This window comes from Triticum dicoccoides, chromosome 3A (assembly GCF_002162155.2).
Source record: "Triticum dicoccoides isolate Atlit2015 ecotype Zavitan chromosome 3A, WEW_v2.0, whole genome shotgun sequence".
NCBI classification, from domain to species: Eukaryota; Viridiplantae; Streptophyta; class Magnoliopsida; order Poales; family Poaceae; genus Triticum; species Triticum dicoccoides.
This window is the reverse complement of record NC_041384.1, coordinates 451,155,939-451,162,908: the sequence shown is the minus strand read 5'-3', so window position 1 is coordinate 451,162,908 and position 6,970 is coordinate 451,155,939.

Here is a 6,970-nt window from a genome sequence, read left to right as displayed (position 1 = left end):
ATGCAAAGTTGACACTCTTCCAAAATAGTGGGATTAACATTAACTAAAGTCATGACCTCTCCAAACCCACTTTTATCAAAAATACCATAAGATTGAACGTTCTCCAAATATGTGGGATCTAAAGTTGACACTCTTCCAAACCCACTTTCAATATTATTGCAAACACTATTATCAATCTCATATTCATCATGGGGCTTAATTAAATTTTCAAGATCATAAGAAGAATCACCCCAATCATGATCATTGCAATAAGTAGTAGACATAGAAAAACTAGCATCCCCAAGCTTAGGGTTTTGCATATTATTAGCACAATTGACATCAAGAGAGTTTATAGTAACATCATTGCAATCATGTTTTCATCGAAGGAACTATCAAGTATGGGTGCAATAGCAACGATCTCATGTTTAACATAAGGAACTATAGCAAATTCATCTTCATAAATATTGGCATCATGGCCACAAGAATAGCAAGAATCATGTTCATCAAGGGGTATTTCAATCAAATCATCGAAATCATAATTATCTATAGATTCATGCATATAATTATTTTCTTCCAAAGCAACAGTCATTTGTTCAATAAATTATTTGGCATAGACATTATGAGCATAGTTTTCATAGCAATATTTAAGTATGTCAAAATTTTCTGATTCGTAGAGAGTAATATCATACTTTCCAATCAAAGAAGCAACTTCATAAGCACCCTTAAAAGCAACAAATTCTTCAATTTGTTAGATATCGTAGTAACTATAAACACCCTTTGCATAAGAAGATAAGATTTCATTGTCATTAAACTCACATAGGTAGGGGAAGTGTTTTTTAAGGTTCTTAGAGCAACAAGTAAATTCATAAATTTCACAAAGATTCCAAGCATAACACAGCAATCTGTTTATTTGATCCCATAAGAGTCTCCCTTTTTCAGACAAATGGTGATGCACAAAATGAGCATGCTCTCTAAAGATTTCCCATCAACCAGGCTAGTTGGGGTTTCAGCATGAGCGCATAGGGATTGAAGATGATCCAAGTAAAACACTTTAAGTGGATCCATATCAATAGATTTTTAGCAAGCAAAGATGCAAGCAAATGGAAGGCACATGGAAACACAAACAAAGATACATATGGGAAGAAGGCAAAGAAAATGCAAAGGTTTTCAAAAATCGTTTTAGAAGCGGGGGAGAGGAAAACGAGAGGCAAATGGCAAATAATGTAATGCGAGGAATGAGAGTTTGTGATAGGTACTTGGTATGTCTTGACTTGTGAGTAGATCTCCTCAGCAACGGCGCAAGAAATCCTTCTTGCAACCTCTTGAGCACTGCGTTGGTTTTCCCTTGAAGAGGAAAGGGTGATGCAGTAAAGTAGCGTAAGTATTTCCCTAAGTTTTTGAGAACCAAGGTATCAATCCAGTAGGAGACTACACACAAGTCCCTCGTACCTACACAAACAAATAAGAACCTCGCAACCAACATGATAAAGGGGTTGTCAATCCCTTCACGGTCACGTACGAGAGTGAGATCTAATAGAGATAATAATAAGATAAATATTTTTAGTATTTTTATGATATAGATTGGAAAATAAAGATTGCAAAATAAACGATAATAGAAAATAGCTTGTTGACGGTAGATTAATATAAAGGAGAATAGACCCGGGGGGCATAGGTTTCACTAGTGGCTTCTCTCAAGATAGCATAAGTATTACGGTGGGTGAACAAATTATTGTCGAGAATTTATAGAAAAGTGCATAATTATGAGAATATCTAGGCATGATCATGTATATAGACATCATGTCCGCGACAAGTAGACTGAAACGATTCTGCATCTACTACTATTACTCCACACATCGATCGCTATCCAGCATGCATCTAGAGTATTAAGTTCATAAGAACAGAGTAATGCATTAGGCAAGATGACATGATGTAGAGGGATAAACTCAAGCAATATGATATAAACCCCATCTTTTTATCCTCGATGGCAACAATACAATACGTGCCTTGCTGCCCTGCTGTCACTGGGAAAGGACGCCGCAATTCAGAGAAGAATCAAATATTGTTCATAGATCTCCAAGAAGATCAAGGAGAACATTGTATTGAGATCCAAAGAGAGAGAAGAAGTCATCTAGCTAATAACTATGGACCCGAAGGTCTGAGGTAAACTACTCACACATCATCCGAGGGGCCATGGAGTTGATGTAGAGGCCCTCCGTGATTGATTCCCCCTCCGGCGGAGCTCCGGAAAAGGCTCAAGATGGGATCTCTTGGGTACAGAAGGTTGTGGCGGGGAAATAGGGTTTCGTGGTGCTCCTCGATGTTTTTGGGGTATATGAATATATATAGGAGGAAGAAGTAGGTCGGTGGAGCCACGAGGGGCCCACGAGGGGGGAGGGCGCGCCCCTGCCTCATGGCCTCCTCGTTGGTTTCTTGACGTCCACTCCAAGTCCCCTGGATCACGTTTGTTCCAAAAATAACTCTCCCGAAGGTTTTATTCCGTTTGGATTCCGTTTGATATTCCTTTTCTGCGAGACACTAAAATAGGCAAAAAAACAGCAATTTGCACTGGGCCTTGGGTTAGTAGGTTAGTCCCCAAAATAATATAAAAGTGTATAAATAAGCCCATTAACATCCAAAATAGATAATATAATACCATGGAACAATCAAAAATTATAGATACGTTGGAGTCGTATCAATAGTCAGTGGGTAAGTCATGTCCATTGTGTCCCTAAGAAGGGAGGTATTACTATTGTTCCTAATGATAAAGATGAATTGATCCCACAAAGAATTGTTACAGGTTATAGAATGGTAATTGCCACGAGGGGCCCATGAGGGGGGAGGGCGCGCCCCTGCCTCATGGCCTCCTCGTTGGTTTCTTGACGTCCACTCCAAGTCCCTGGATCACGTTTGTTCCAAAAATAACTCTCCCGAAGGTTTTATTCCGTTTGGATTTCGTTTGATATTCCTTTTCTGTGAGACACTGAAATAGGCAAAAAAACAGCAATTTGCACTGGGCCTTGGTTAGTAGGTTAGTCCCCAAAATAATATAAAAGTGTATAAATAAGCCCATTAACATCCAAAATAGATAATATAATACCATGGAACAATCAAAAATTATAGATACGTTGGAGACGTATCAATAGTCAGTGGGTAAGTCATGTCCATTGTGTCCCTAAGAAGGGAGGTATTACTATTGTTCCTAATGATAAAGATGAATTGATCCCACAAAGAATTGTTACAGGTTATAGAATGGTAATTGATTTCCGCAAACTAAATAAAGCTACTAAAAAGGATCATTACCCTTTACCTTTTATTGATCAAATGCTAGAAAGATTATCCAAACATACACATTTCTGCTTTCTAGATGGTTATTCTGGTTTCTCTCAAATACCTGTGTCAAAATAGGATCAAGAAAAGACCACCTTTAGTTACCCTTTTGGAACCTTTGCTTATAGACGTATGCCTTTTGGTTTATGTAATGCACCTGCTACCTTTCAAAGATGTATGACTGCTATATTCTCTGACTTTTGTGAAAAGATTGTTGAGGTTTTCATGGATGATTTTTCTGTATATGGAACTTCTTTTGATGATTGCTTAAGAAACCTTGATCGAGTTTTGCAGAGATGTGAAGAAACTAATCTTGTCTTGAATTGGGAGGAGTGTCACTTTATGGTTAATGAAGGTATTGTCTTAGGCATAAAATTTCTGAAAGAGGTATTGAAGTTGATAAAGCTAAAGTTGATGCTATTGAAAAAATGCCGTGTCCTAAGGACATTAAAGGTATAAGAAGTTTCCTTGGTCATGCCGGTTTTTATAGGAGGTTCATGAAAGACTTCTCAAAAATTTCTAGGCCTCTGACTAATCTTTTACAAAAAGATGTTCCTTTTGTCTTTGATGATGATTGTGTAGAAGCATTTGAAATACTTAAGAAAGCCTTGATTTCTGCACCCATTGTTCAGCCACCTGATTGGAATTTACCCTTTGAAATTATGTGTAATGCTAGTGATTATGCTGTAGGTGTTGTTCTAGGACAAAGAGTTGATAAGAAATTAAATGTTATCCAATATGCTAGTAAAACTCTAGACAGTGCCCAGAGAAATTATGCTACTACTGAAAAAGAATTTTTAGCAATTGTATTTGTTTGTTATAAGTTCAGACCTTACATTGTTGACTCTAAAGTAACTATTCACACTGATCATGTTGCTATTAAATATCTTATGGAAAAGAAAAATGCCAAACCTAGACTTATTAGATGGGTTCTCCTACTACAAGAATTTAATTTGCATATTATTGATAGAAAGCGACCAAGAACCCCGTTGCAGACAACTTGTCTAGGTTAGAGAATGTTCTTGATGACCCACTACCAATTGATGATAGCTTTCCTAATGAACAATTAGCTGTCATAAATGCTTCTCGTACTGCTCCATGGTATGCTGATTATGCTAATTACATTGTTGCTAAATTTATACCACCTAGTTTCACCTATCAGCAAAAGAAAAACTTTTTCTATGATTTAATACATTTCTTCTGGGATGACCCACACCTTTATAAAGAAGGAGTAGATGGTGTTATTAGACGTTGTGTACCTGAGCATGAACAGGAATAGATCCTACGCAAGTGTCACTCTAAGGCTTATGGAGGAAACCATGCTGGAGATAGAACTGCACATAAGGTATTGCAATCCGGTTTTTATTGGCCTACTCTCTTCAAGCATGCCCATAAGTTTGTCTCATCTTGTGATGAATGTCAAAGAATTGCTAATATTAGTAGACGTCAAGAAATGCCTATGAATTATTAACTTGTTATTGAACCATTTGACGTTTGGGGCTTTGATTATATGGGAGTGTTTCCTTCCTCTAATGGGTATACACATATTTTAGTTGTTGTTGATTACGTTACTAAGTGGGTAGAAGCTATTCCAACTAGTAGTGTTGATCGTAACACCTCTATTAATATGCTTAAAGATGTTATTTTTCCGAGGTTTGGAGTCCCTAGATACTTAATGACTGATGGTGGTTCACATTTTATTCATGGTGCTTTTCGTAAAATTCTTGCTAAGTATGATGTTAATCATAGAATTGCATCTCCATATCACCCACAGTCTAGTGGTCAAGTCAAACTGAGCAATAGAGAGCTTAAATTAATTTTGCAAAAGACGGTTAATAGATCTAGAAAGAATTGCATATAAAAATCCTATGGGTATGTCTCCGTATAAGATGGTTTATGGAAAAGCATGTCACTTACCTCTCGAACTAGAACATAAAGCATATTGGGCCATTAAAGAGCTCAATTATGATTTCAAACTTGCCCGTGAGAAGAGACTATTTGACATTAGCTCACTTGATGAGTGGAGAACCCAGGCCTATGAAAATGCCAAACTATTTAAAGAAAAAGTTAAAAGATGGCATGACAAAAGGATACAAAAATGTGAGTTTAATGTAGGTGATTATGTATTGTTATACAACTCTCGTTTAAGATTTTTTGCAGGAAAACTCCTCTCTAAATGGGAAGGTCCTTACGTTATCGAGGAGGTCTATCGTTCCGGTGCCATAAAAATCAACAACTTCGAAGGCACAAATTCGAGGGTGGTGAACGTTCAAAGAATCAAACATTATATCTCAGGTAATCCTATAAATGTTGAAACTAATGTTATTGACACTATAACCCCGGAGGAGTATATAAGGGACACTTTCCAGAATGTTTCAGACTCCGAAAAGGAAAAGGTATGTGGTACGGTAAGTAAACCGACTCCAAAATAGTTCTAATAGCAATTTTTCTCCGTTTTGGAATATTTAAGAAAATAGGAAAATAAGAGGCAGTCCAGAAAGGACAAGAGGTGTCCACGAGGGTGGAGGGCGCGCCCTACCCCCTGGGCGCGCCCCCTGCCTCGTGGGCACCTTGTGTGCCCTCCGGACTCTGTTTTCTTGCATGATACTTCTTTTGGTCAGTAAAAATTCATTATATAATCTCCCGAAGGTTTTGACCACCGTACCACACAAATATCCTCTGTTTTTGTTTCGAGCTATTTCTGTAGCAGATTTAGAGCAAGATGTCATCTCAAGACTCTGACAGAGAGAGCTATGTCTCACATCTCATTGCTGACCCAAAGACCTATGGGGACCTATCTCCTTGTGGTCGAACTACGGATGATGAGGAGGATGCTCATTTGAGGAGGGTCAATGATTCAAGTTCAGAGGAGGAGGATGCTCCTCTACCTCAACCTGAGGATATGCACGTGAAGTTCAAGAAGTCTAGTCTCCCTAAGACGGCTAAACTGTCTAACAACCGATCTATTCCTTCTCGTTTTCGGCGGAAAATCAAAGGAGATTTATGTGACAAGATCTTGAAGCTGGTGTCGGTGTCAAAACCGGTGGATCTCGGGTATGGGCTCCCGAACTATGCGTCTAAGTGGATGGTAATAGGAGGCAGGGGACACGATGTTTACCCAGGTTCGGGCCCTCTTGATGGAGGTAATACCCTACATCCTGCTTGATTGTTCTTGATAATATGAGTAGTACAAGAGTTGATCTACCACGAGATCGAAGAGGCTAAACCCTAGAAGCTAGCCTATGGTATGATTGTTGTTGTCCTACGGACTAAAACCCTCCGGTTTATATAGACACCGGAGGGGACTAGGGTTACATAAGGTCGGTTACAAAGGAGGAGATATACATATCTGTATTGCCTAGCTTGCCTTCTACGCCAAGTAAAGTCCCATCCGGACACGAGACGAAGTCTTCAATCTTGTATCTTCATAGTCCAACAGTCCGGCCAAAGGATATAGTCCGGCTGTCCGGAGACCCCCTAATCCAGGACTCCCTCAGTAGCCCCCGAACCAGGCTTCAATGACGTCAAGTCTGACACACAGTATTGCCTTCGGCATTGCAAGGCGGGTTCTTCTCCAAATTTTGAATGTTTGTTAAGTAGTGTCTGGCCCCATAAATGTTGGACCTCTTGGCTTCCGCGCCCAATAAGGGATATCTTCCACGCG